The following is a 13,120-nucleotide window of genomic DNA, read 5'->3' as shown; positions in this document are numbered from 1 at the left end:
CTTAACCACTATGCCACTGGGCCATCCCCTGGTGTATTCCATTTTTGAACAAATACATTTTTTAAAATATTGAATAAATTTCTTATATGTGGCTTTACAAATCTTTACCGAGAAGTAACTATGTGCAAGGTATGCTATATATTGGAAGAATCATTACTAACTCTAAAAGTAGTCTGATTAGAGTTGTGGACATGTGGTCAGGGCTGTCTTAAACATAACTATTTACTTCCTGAGGTAAAGATACATATTTGAAGAAATAATGTCTGGAAATTTTCTAAATGTAGTGAAAACTATAAAGCTACATCTACACAAGGAATAAGAACACTAGAAATTGTAAATATATGAGTAAAAGTTTTAAATATGTATTTATATCTATATAATTTTTAAAGTTCCTTAAATAATAATTGACTATTTAAAAAATTATAACAATGTAACACATAACATCAGGTTTAGAACATATGTAGAAATAAAATATATGACAAGAATAGCACAGAGGATGAGAGGGGAGACATAAAGGTGTCCTGTTGCACGGCTCTGACATAAAAAAATGAAGTGGTATAACACATTAACAAAATGAGAAACAAAACCACATGATCATCTCAATAGACGCAGAGAAAGCATTTGACAAGATCCAACATCCATTTATCATAAATAAACTGGGTATTGAAGGAAAGAACCTCAACATAATAAAGGCCATATATGACAAACCCACAGCCAACATCATACTCAACGGACAAAAACTGAAAGCCATCCCTCTGAGAACAGGAACAAGACAAGGATGCCCACTCTCACCACTCCTATTCAACATAGTACTGGAGGTTTTGGCCAGAACTATGAGGCAGGAAAAAGAAATGAAATGAATCCAAATAGGCAATGAAGAAGTGAAACTCTTGCTATTTGCAGATGACATGATTTTATATATAGAAAACCCCAAGGAATCCATTGGAAAACTATCAGAAACAATCAACAGCTGCAGCAAAGTTGCAGAGTATAAAATCAACTTACATAAATCAGTAGCATTTCTATATTCTAATAACGAACTAACAGAAAGAGAACTCAAGAACACAATCCCATTCACAATTGCAACAAAAAGAATAAAATATCTTGGAATAAGTCTAACCAAGGAAATGAAAGATCTATACAATGAAAACTATAAGACTTTCCTGAAAGAAATCGATGACGACACAAAGAGATGGAAAGACATTCCACGCACATGGATTGGAAGAATAAACATAGTTAAAATATCCATACTACCTAAAACAATCTACAGATTCAACACAATCCCAATCAGAATCCCAATGATACTCTTTACAGAAAGAGAACAAAGAATCCTAAAATTCATATGGGGCAACAAAAGACCCGAATTGCTAAAGCAATCCTGAGAAAAAATAACAAAACTGGAGGCATCACAATCCCTGACTTCAAAACATACTACAAAGCTACAGTAATCAAAACAGCATGGGACTGGTACAAAAATAGGCACATAGATCAATGGAACAGAATCGAAAGAACAGAAATAAAACCACAACGCTATGGACAGCTAATCTTCGACAAAGGAGCTGAGAACATACAATGGAGAAAACAAAGTCTCTTCAACAAATGGTGTTGGGAAAACTGGACAGCTTCATGTAAAAGAATGAAAATCAACCATTCTTTTATGCCATTCACAAAAATAAACTCAAAATGGATCAAAGACTTAAAGGTAAGACCAGAAACCATAAAACTTCTCGAAGAAAATATAGGCAGTACACTTTGACGTCTGTATTAAAAGGATCTTTTCAGACACCATGTCTTCTCAGACAAGGGAAATAATAGAAAGAATAAACAAGTGGGACTTCATCAGACTAAAGAGCTTCTACAAGGCAAGGGAAAACAGGATTGAAACAAAAAAACAACCCAGCAATTCGGAAAAAATATTTGCAAATCATATATCTGACAAAGGGCTAATCTCTATAATATATAAAGAGCTCACACAACTCAACAACAAAAAAGCAAATAACCTGATCAAAAAATGGGCAAGGGAAATGAACAGACATTTCTCCAAAGAAGATATACGGATGGCCAATAGGCACATGAAAAGATGCTCATCATCACTGATCATCAGGGAAATGCAAATCAAAACTACACTAAGATATCACCTTACCCCTGTTAGAATGGCTAAAATAACTGAAACAAAAAATAACAAATGTTGGAGAGGTTGTGGAGAAAAAGTAACCCTCATACACTGCTGGTGGGAACGCAAACTAGTGCAGCGACTGTGGAAAACAGTATGGAGACTCCTCAAAAAATTAAAAATAGAAATACCATATGACCCAGCCATCCCACTACTGGGTATCTACCCAAAGAACTTAAATCAACAATTCAAAAAGACCCATGCACCCCTATGTTCACTGCAGCATTACTCAAAATAGCCAAGACATGGAAGCAACCTAAGTGTCCATCAACTGATGATTGGATAAAGAAGATATGGTATGTGTGTGTGTGTATATATATATATATATATATATATACACACACACACAACGGAATACTACTCAGCCATAAAAAACGATAAAATCGTCCCATTCACAACAACATGGATGGACCTTGAGGGTATTATGCTAAGTGAAATAAGCCAGGCAGAGAAAAACAATCTCTGTATGACTCCACCCATATGTGGAAATTAAACACGTGGACAAAGAGAAGAGATTAGTGGTTACCAGGGGAAAGGTGGGGTGGGGGATGGGTACAAGGGGTGAAGTGGTGCACCCACAATATGACTGACAAATAATAATGTACAACTGAAATTTCACAAGGTTGTAAACTATCATAATCTCAATAAAAAGTAAAAAAAAAATTAAGTGGTATAACACTATTTGAAGGCAGACTGTAATAAGTTAAAGATGTCTATCGTAAACCTGAGAAAAGAAGAACCACTAAAAAATTAAACAAAGAGGTACAGCTAATAAATCAATAGTGGAGATAAAATAGAACACAGAAGAATTCTCAGTTAATCCAAAAGAAGGTAAGAAAAGAGGAAAAGTGAAACAAAGAACAGATGGAAGGGGCCGGCATGGTGGCACAGTGGTTAAATGCACATGTTCCACTTCGGCAGCCTGGGGTTTGCCAGTTCAGATCCCAGGTGCAGACACAGCACTGCTCAGCAAGCCATGCTGTGGTAGGCGTCCCAAATATAAAGTAGAGGAAGATGGGCATGGATGTTGGCTCAGGGCCAGTCTTCCTCAGCAAAAAAAGAGGAGGATTGGCAGCAGATGTTAGCTCAGGGCTAATCTTTCTCAAAAAAAAAAAAAAAAAAAAGAAACAGATGGAAAACAGAAAAGAAAATAACAAGGTGGTAGATTTAAACCCAACCTTATTGGTAACTACACCAAATGTAAATGGCCTAAACACTCCAATTAAAAATCAGATATTGACAGACCATATAAAAAGCAAGGCACAACTATATGCTATCTACAAGAAATCTACTTAAAATATAAAGACATATAAGTTAAAAGGATAGAGTAAGATAAACTATGCAGCTACTAATCCTAAGTCAGCTGGAGTGGCTATACTAATATCATACAAAGAAGACTTCAGGGTAAGGAAAAATACAAGTAATAAGAAGGGACATTTAAAAAAAATAAAGTGGTCAGTTTATCGAGAAGACTTAACAATCCTTCTTGTTATGTTTCCAAAGATATGAAGCAAAAACTGGTGGAACTAAGTGTATAACTAAACAAATCCATAATTAGAGTTAGATATCTCCTCATTCTCTCAGAAATTCATAGAACAAGTAGATAGAAATCAATAAGGATACAGACTTGAATAACACTATCAACTATGTAACTGACACAGAACACTTCAGTGGCAGAATCCACATTATTGTCAAGTGCACATTGAACATTTACCAAGATATAACATATGCTGAGCCATAAAAGAAGTCTTAATTATACAGGGTATGTTTTCTTACCATAATGAAATTAAACTAAAAATCAATACAGAAAGATATTTGGAAAATTTCAAAGTATTTGGAAATGAAACAACACACTTCTAAATAACCCATCATCAAACAAGAAATCACTGGGAAATTATAAAATACTTTGAATAAAATGAAAACATATCAAAATTTGTGAGATGCAACTAAAGCAATGCTTAGAGGGAAAATTATATCTTTATGTGGTTAAAGAAGAAGAGAAGAAAAGTCCAAAAACCAATTACCTAAGTTTCCATCTAAAAATGAAAAAAAGGAAGAAAAAAGAACAAATTAAACAGAAGGAAGTAAATAATAAAGAGTGGAAATCAATAAAATAGAAAGCACACAGAAACAAACCAAGGAAACCAAAAGTTAAAATTGTTAAAGAGAGCAGTAAAATTTATAAAACTCAAGAAGCCTGTCACTAACATGATCTAGAAAAAGAGAAAAAACAAATTACCAACCTGGAAAAAAAGGCAGAATATCACTACAGATCTTATGAATTTTAAAAGTATAATAAGGAAATCATTTAAACAAATTAATACTAATAAATTTGACAACTTAGATGTTTTACACAAATGCCATCACATAGAAATTACTAAAACTGACAGGGAAAACTTTAACTTTTTAAAAACTAACCTAGGAAAAATAAAAAATATACATATATTAATAAAATAAACTGAATTTTTAATTAAATATCTCACCACAAGTAAAACTCTAGGCCCATATGGCCTTGCTGGTGGAATCCATCAAACATTTAAGTGATCAACAATATTTATCTTCTACAAACTCACAAAATGGAGTAGGAAACAGTTCCCAACTCATTTTATGAATCCAGCATCAGTAAAATAAGATAAAGACAAAGCAAGAAAAGAAAGCAACAGACCACAGGTCAGCACTACTCACGAACACAGACAAAAAATTCCTTGTCAACAGCAACACAAAGAGAGAAACAGTATGTTCATGCACTAGGAGAGTCAATACTAAGCTGTCAGTTCATCCCAAATTGATCTGTAGATTCAATAAAATCTCCATCACAATTTCAGAAAGCTTTTAAAATAGAAATTATAAACGGAAAAATTGATTATAGGCATTTTAAAAATAAAACTTTGAGAGGCTGACCCCATGGCCTAGTGGTTAAGTTTGGTGTGCTTTGTTTTGGTGGCCCAGGTTCAGTTCCTGGGAGTGGACCTACACCGCTGGCCGGCAGCCATGCTGTGGCAGAGACCAACATACAATGGCAACAGTTGCTAGCTCAGGGCGAGTTCTTCCTTAGCAAAATAAACAAATAAATACAAAATTTTGAATAATACATTCACAAGGTACCAACATCAAAAAGGATCAAAATGGGGGCGGGCCCCGTGGCCGAGTGGTTAAGTTCGCACGCTCCGCTTCGGTGGCCCAGGGTTTCGCTAGTTCAGATCCTGGGCGCAGACATGGCACTGCTGTCAGGCCATGCTGAGGTGGTGTCCCACATGCCACAACTAGAAGGACCCATAACTAAAATATAAAACTATGTAGTGGGGAGATTTGGGAGAAAAAGCAGAAAAAAATAAAAAGATTGGCAGCAGTTGTCAGCTCAAGTGCCAATCTTTAAAAAAAAAAAAAGTATCAAAAGGGAGACAGTGAAGAGTCCCCTTCTCACCCCGACGACAGGCTCAAGTTCCCACCACCCTTCCCCCAAAATGAAGCCACTGTTGTTATTTTCTTGTTTATCCTTTTAGAGAATGTTTATACATATTTATGCCAAGATAGTACATTTAACTTTCCCTGTCCCTTCTTACCTAAGGATTAGCACACTATTCTAATTCTAATGAGCCTTATGAATATAATGTCCTCCAATTTAGAATTCTCAGATTACATAAAACTACCTGCTTTTATCAATTGTTTGATTCTGCATCTCATAATGTTAAGTAAAATGGGAAAAATGAGTCCAAACTGCACTCGTACTATTACAATACAGAAATGCCTGATGTATAAGGACAAGGTTTAAAAGGAAACACAATAAAAACAGTTCATGTTCAAGTGATGACTTATGAGTTATTAAGTTGGTATACGTTTGCCATAGAAGCAAGTCAAGTCTGTGGGCATTACTGATGGCCTATGGGCAAGGCAGCATGCAAACGCTGTAAGTTACATCCGTTTTATGATTTTTTTTTTTTTACATAGGTTTTCTCAGGAAAAAAAATCTCACACGTGCCCACATAAGAATTACCTCGGGGGTGAAAAAGCTCATTATTGACATATTTTGCTATATTGCACTTTGAAGACTTCTTGAAAAAGAAAAAAAAAAATCACAAGATGATAGTGAAAAAAGAGCTGCATACTGGGAATCGACTGCCAATTAGTTCAATGATATTGTCTAATCCCCTAGTTTCCCTCTGTAGTAAAATGAAAAAATCCTCACTGTCCAATACAGCAGCCACTAGCCATATGTGACTACTGAGCAACTGAAATGTGGCTAATCCAAATGGAGATGTGTTGTAAGTGTAAAATAATCACCAATACAAACACACGCTTGCTATAAAAAACAAAGAATGTAAAGTATCTATCTCATTAATAACTTTTTATGTGGATCACATGTTGAAATATTTTTAATATTCTGGGTAAAATAAAATTTTAAAAATACCTTTTCCTGTTTCTTTTCTTTTCTTTTTTTTTGGTGAGGAAGACTAGCCCTGAGCTAACATCCACACCAATCTTCCTCTATTTCCTATGTGGGACGCCTCCACAGCACGGCTGATGAGCGGAGCAGGTCCGTGCCTGGGATCTCAACAAGTGAACCTGGGCCACCAAAGCAAAGTACACAGAACTTCAACCACTTGGCCATGGAGCTGGCCCCCTTTTGACTTTTTAATGTGACCATTAGAAAATTTTAAATTATATATGTGGCTTGCATTATATTTTTATTAGACAGTGCTAGACCAGTTCCTCTCTTCCAACCCTTAATACTCTATTATCTGCATTAAACTTTAGAGGCACAGCCCTTCACATACAGAAGGAATTTCAAATATTTCCTTCTTCTTTAGATCCCACCAGATGGCACTAGAGTTAAGGCCTCAAGCTAATAATAGGGATTTAAAATTTGTACTTGCAGGGGTCGGCCCGTGGTGCAGTGGAGTTCCTGTGCTAAGCTTTGCCAGCCCACGGTTCACTGGTTCAGATCCCAGATGCAGACCTAGCACCACTTGTCATGCCATGCTGTGGTGGGCATCCCACATATAAAGTAGAGGAAGATGGGCATGGATATTAGTTCAGGGCCAGTCTTCCTCAGCAAAAAGAGGAGGAATGGCAGCAGATGTCAGCTCAGGGCTAATCTTCCTCAGATAAAGAAAGATAAAATTAAAATAATAAAATAAAAATTCAGATTCTCTAAGAAGCTTTTCCTTAACATCTACCTCCTGCCTGCAAATAACTATGTACCCACTGTGCTATACACATATTTCTATCATAGAACCGTGAAACATTACTTATTTGTTTACATGTTTCTCCCTCTACTATCTTATGTACATTATCTGAGGTCGGTAGTGATGAGATCTTAGTTGATGCCCGGCACCCAGTAGGTGCTGTATGCAACGTATCAGGATAGTCCAAGTCATGCTGCAATAACAAAAAGCCCCCAAACCTCAGTAGCTTAACATCACATAGGTTTATTTCTCATTTACACGGTATGTTCATCAGGGATCAGTTGAGGGCACTGCTCCACGGCATGCGCACTCCAGGACCTGCACTATCGGAACTGTTCCATTTGGAGCACTGCTGGTCACTGGTGGAAGAAAAAAGAGGGTTTTGGAGGGTTTTGAAGCACTGCTAAAATGCTCCAACCTAGAACTGACACAGTCACTTTGACTCACAACTCAATGCCCAGAATTCATGGCCCCATTCAACCACAAAGGTGTCAGGAAATGCAATTCTATTATGTGCCTGGAAGGCAAGGGCAAATTATTTGAAGAACATTAATGACTACCACTAACGACCCCTCTAGTTAATAATGATTCAGCTCACTACTATCCCCTCACGCAGGTGGAATACATTCACCATACCTCCCCCAAAGGACACAACCCAAGAATTCCATCCAGCCACAACATCAAGTTCAAATTCAAGAACCTCTGAGTGATGCACAAGTTTTCATGCCAGTTTTGAATGTGGCTCGAGATAATCTACAAGTGAAAAAGACAGGCCACGTGCCCCTACGCCCCTACACATCTAACGGAGTGATGGAATAGGGACAGGATAACGGCAGCAAGGGAAGGAGGGGAAGAATGGGAGACACAGTAGCCTAGTGACTATGATGTTCCACAGAGCAGATGTGAAGGCCCCTTACCCTGGGGGAAGTGAATATTCCTTGATTAGGCAGGCCCCAGCTGTGCTTCCTGGGAAGGCGCCCTTAGGCAACTGTTCTGTTTTCAGCTACTGAGATTTCAGGGTTGTTGCTGCAGCATAACCTAACCTAATGTGTCCTGGGCTGATATGGAGACTGGAATCTAGATGAGCAGTGTTGCATATTTCAAAAACAAAAAACCTTGATTAAATGACATTAACTTACTTAGGGGCACCAAAGAGATCTTACTGGAAGCTGGAAGGATGACAACTCATGTTATACAGTAGCCAGGTATTTGGTAAAACTTGTCTGCAGCAACTTCGAAGACATACATTATCTAATCTAATGAGTTAGGAGAGTCAGAACAGAGTGTTAGCAGCATGAATTGGATACTGTTGGTTGCCACTGACAATGCATCACAAGACAAGCTCAGACGAGAAGTGGCCAGCTTGCAAGCAGGCATAAGGGATCTAGAGAGACTACAGAGGTCAATGGGCTTGCAGGACTCACAGAAGCAACTGCTTCTCATCTCTAATTGGTAGTTGTTAAAATTGAGAAATATTTGGAATGACAGATGTCAACTCAAACTTAGCTTGGTAGGTAGGGTGACCAACCATCCCGGTTTGCCTTGGACTGTCCCGGTTTTAGCACTGAAAGTCCTGCATCCCGGGAAATCCCTCTGCCAGACTACGAGTAGTCACCCTACTCTAGGAAAGATCAAAACAATGCTATGCCCATCATATCTGTTGTTGAAACCTTAGAGCAAAGACCTCGTTAAGGTTGCAGCACCCAATAAACCACTTCAATTAAACTAAACTGCTTGGGGAAGAGACTTAAGGTGCAGCTCTCCAACTGAAAGTTCGAAATACCCCAAACTAGTCGGAAAGGCATGAGGATGAGAAAATATACCAAATTTAAGAAATACGTCTAGAAAAAGGACAGCTACTGGCACATGAAATTGCCTGGAATCAGAGATAAAAAGCCAACTATATTTTTGACAGTACCATGCTACCAAAAGACGAGTCACAAAAGCCCAGCTAACCACAAAGGACCAGGGACTACCATGTTACCAGGTGCCCAGAAGCCGGGAAGCTGGAAATGCTTGGTAGACAGCACTAATGACTACCACAGCAGAATAAATAAAAGTGATGCCCAAACCACTGGCATCTGGGGTAGTCACAATTAAGTTTAAGAACACTCAGGAAGCAAAACTGGTTCAGCAGAGGACACCATGCTCCAGTCTTACCCTTTGGCAGAAGTCAATCAAACTCATCATACATAAAATAACGCGCACACCAAGAAGAAAGTGTGAATAGATACATATATTCCCATAGGCAGAAGAGTGAATACACTCCAACATGAGGTGAGGGATGAAGGAGTGGTGGATACAAGAAAAAAAACCCCTCCATTTTTGTAGAAAGGGCAAGCTGCTTAGATCTGAGAAAAAGCAGAAACAATCATCTGTGAGAGAGGGACATTTTACCAGCTGACCTAGAGAACAATCACAATTGAGTACTCACCCTGGTGGTTAAGAGGGCAGAAGAAAAAAGCCAAGGCCTACTAGACTGTTAATTCTCTTTCCCCAAAGACTGAGGTGAGGGGGCTAGAAGAAATCACTTCTCTCTTTCTTCGGAGATGGACAGAGGCAACAGAGGACTGCAATAGTCTTGGCCTAGGCTCAGCAAACTGGTTGATACAGGGCAGATGCAACTGCCTCTGCCTCCAAATTCAAGTTTATTTACCTTGTTTTAAACACAGTGTTTAAGTACTTTTCTGTCCAAAGTTTTAAGATGTTAAACCACAAATTAAGGCCCTTCCCTAACACTAATTTCAAGGGCAGAAGTCAACATGACACATATGGGAAATATATATGCAACTTTATTTCATTAGAAAAACTCATTTAAGCCACATGGTGGCCACATGCCTATGTCCTGAGCAGGGTTTGTCATCTGACTGCCCCCTTCAGACCAATGTACACTATGTTGAAGAAGGACTTCAAAATGTAAAACAATGAGAACTGGACATCGAATATTCCATCTCCCCTCCCCCTACAGCCAACCCACACACCTCTTCAACTGTTATCCACACAGAGGAGCTCTCAAGATGGGAAGCCCAACACCAAATAAACTGACTATAAGACACCCAAGTCCAAAGGAACTCTCTGCAGTTGTTTAGGAAGTAGGGTTGAAAACCACCATCTTCCAACAGCTGCAGTTGAGCACAAGCCCCCATCTTAAGAGATGTCAGGGCCACGCTGCCAAGGACAGCAAAGCATCCAGCTGACTAAGGGGAGAGGAATGAGATCACTCCATCCCACCGCCGTAAGCCACCCACTCACATCTGTGTATTAAACGGGCTCTTTTTCCAGGTGAAGAGTCCCTTCAAGGGCCCAGTAACAGTTAATTCTCTGATGACACTGATGCTGAGCTTGCCTGCCCAGGAACTGGGACACCCGGCTGGACACGTTTAAGCCAGTGTTCCAAGGTTACAGCCGGTGGACGGAGGTCTTATCACACCCCTCTGGATGGATGGTCTGGAAGGCCCTTGGCGGCTGTGTGCTGACTAGCTGACTTCTGGTGGTCCAGGAGCTCCCAGGCGATGGGCTCTCCAGTAAGCCCTCCAGTGACTCCATCAGTCTAACGAAGATGGAGAGCAGGGTCAGCACCACACCTAAGAGATACAAGTTCAATATATGCTTCATGGCTGAAAGGGTCCCACGCCTGTGTAGAGCAGTAGAGTTGCCTTCTGCTTCTGGAAGGCTTCTAGATCCTGAGGAAAGAGAAGTGAGGTTAATCCACAGCCTTTTGTGACATGCGTGCGCCTGGCCCTGACTGTCTTCCCACGGAGCTAAGGGAGAGGCCTGGCCAGTCAAGGAGACAGCGACCAGTGGATGTTCTTCCACTGCAGAAACTCCAAGTATATTTACACTCTAAACTCCACGGCTGCGGGGCCAGTCTTGCTTTCTGGACTAATTCACGTGCAGTCCTTAAAACTTTTACCTCTCCTGCCAGGAGCAATGCACAGTCCCTGTGCCACAGTCCAGGGAACAGAAACCTTCTGGAAATAAAGACAGAGCTCTTTCGTGGAGGGGAGTGGGATATACAAACAAGCCCTTGAAAAAGCAACTTACCTTGAAATTTCCCTCCCATTTCAGTCAGGTTCGAGTTAATCACTAACTTTTTCAAAGTCAAACCTATCAAGTTTACTTATTTAACAAATACACCCTGAATACTCATAACGTGTTAGGCACCCTGGAAGGTACTAGGGCCACAGGGAGCCCTGTAGACGTGAACCCTGCCCTCATGCGGCTTACAGTCTAGGGGTGACAGGGAAGAAAAGAGGCAGTTACTACACACAGCGGATGCTTTGGGAGGGCATGACATAGACGCCTAACCCAAGACCGCTGAGCACGGGGTGAGCCACCTGGACCCTAGTTAGGGCCACGCCGGGAGAAAGCAAAGGCTGGGACAGCTGAGTAAGAATCTGGGTGGGGGCGGGACGAGGAAGGCAGGCCCAAACCGGGAACGAGAGGCGGCCGACCCAGCAGGCAGCCCAGGGGACGGGGGCAGAGAGTCCGGGAAGCCCATAGGACCGCTCACCTCCAGGAGGAAGGACCGGGAGTGGCCCGCTCGCCGTTAACAGCCCGTCGTGCAGGAGTCGGGAGGAAAATCAGCCCACAAGCAGCGCGAGATCACAATCTACACGACTCTTGAAAGACAAAAACTCAGGCCGCAGCAAGACGCAAAGCGAAGCCCGCCCCGCCACCTACTTATAGCTGCGGCCCCACCCCGCCCCTGGGCCCGCGCACGCGCACTCGAGCTCGCACGCATTCGCGCCGACGCACGTCCGCCGGCCCGCCCCCCGGCCGGGCTCCGGGTTTTCCTGGAGGGCGGGGGTTCGATGTCAGAGCTGTTTCAAAAAACATATCCCGTGGGACTCTGAGTCATTGAGGGCGGCGGTGGGAGTAGGCGTGTGTTAGCTTCCACTGACTTTTCCTGCTGTAGGAGACCTTCGAAGGAATCAGAAAGCTCATTTCCCCCCACCCCACGTCGGTGGAAAACACACCTGAGGCGCCCCAGTCCAGGGCCCGCGTATTGGGTGGGATGGAGTCTGGGCAGCGGAGGATGGGTTCGTCACCAGAGAGTTCAGCAAAGCACAGATTGTCAGAGGGCATCAGACCCCCACCCCACCCCCTGCTGCCAGTTTTCTCCCTTCCGGGGACTTCAGAGCCGACTTTGTTTCACTTCCTACCCTACAAGTACCGAGATTCCAGCCGCCACCTCCCACGCTCCGTTCCAAGTCCTGAGGTTTAATTTGCCATCGATCTCTCTGGAATAGTGAGACCCTTTTACATCATGTTAAATTCTGCTTTCTGTGGAAGTGTGTCATGCTACTTAAAATGTGAAATACTCATCTGCCCCTGGTGTCCGAGCCTGACTGCTTATGGACAAGTCACTTTAAAAAACTTACTGGGCCTGGGTTTTCTTATCTAAAATGTGGCCACTAGATGATTTTTAAGGATACTTTCAGATTGAACCAAAGAGCAAGGAGGTCACAGTCCAGCCTTAGGCCCAGATTTAGGGCCTGGTAAGCTTAAGTACCCTGCACCACCCCAAACCAAAGAAATGTAGACGTTCTGTCGTGAGAGCACCCGATGGCAGATCAGACACTGGGAGTGGAGAGGCCACTGGGAGGGAACATCCACGCCGCCATGCAAGGGAAGGCTGTGGGTGGTTTCACCGCCTTCTTCCGGAGGAGGGGGAGGGGAGTGGGCCAAAGCTCCGGAGCAAGGGACTCTAGGCGGGTCCACTGAGCTCTAGGGCTGGCAGTTCCGCGTGACCAGGTCA

At 41.6% G+C, this 13,120-nt stretch overlaps 1 protein-coding gene across 3 annotated transcripts in view; it reads right to left on the bottom strand.

Annotated features, from left to right (window-relative positions):
* Positions 1-12,047, bottom strand: part of GARIN1A (golgi associated RAB2 interactor 1A) — a 31,581-nt gene extending 19,534 nt beyond the window's left edge. For 2 of the 3 annotated variants that reach the window (XR_006889776.1, XM_046669731.1), the window contains exons 1-2: positions 11,873-12,047; positions 10,612-10,943 (exon numbers count right to left, since the gene is read on the bottom strand). The gene's annotated coding sequence lies outside the window, so the exon portion shown is untranslated. Of the gene's footprint in view, positions 1-7,586; positions 7,719-10,611; positions 10,944-11,872 lie in introns of those variants that run through there. The other variant, XR_006889775.1, reaches the window with a different exon arrangement.
* Positions 12,048-13,120: the final 1,073 nt, after the last annotated feature.

The sequence above is a fragment of the Equus quagga genome, chromosome 8 (genome assembly GCF_021613505.1).
Source record: "Equus quagga isolate Etosha38 chromosome 8, UCLA_HA_Equagga_1.0, whole genome shotgun sequence".
NCBI classification, from domain to species: domain Eukaryota; kingdom Metazoa; phylum Chordata; class Mammalia; order Perissodactyla; family Equidae; genus Equus; species Equus quagga.
The sequence above is the reverse complement of the archived record's forward strand: the minus strand, read 5'-3'. Positions and strand labels throughout refer to the sequence as shown.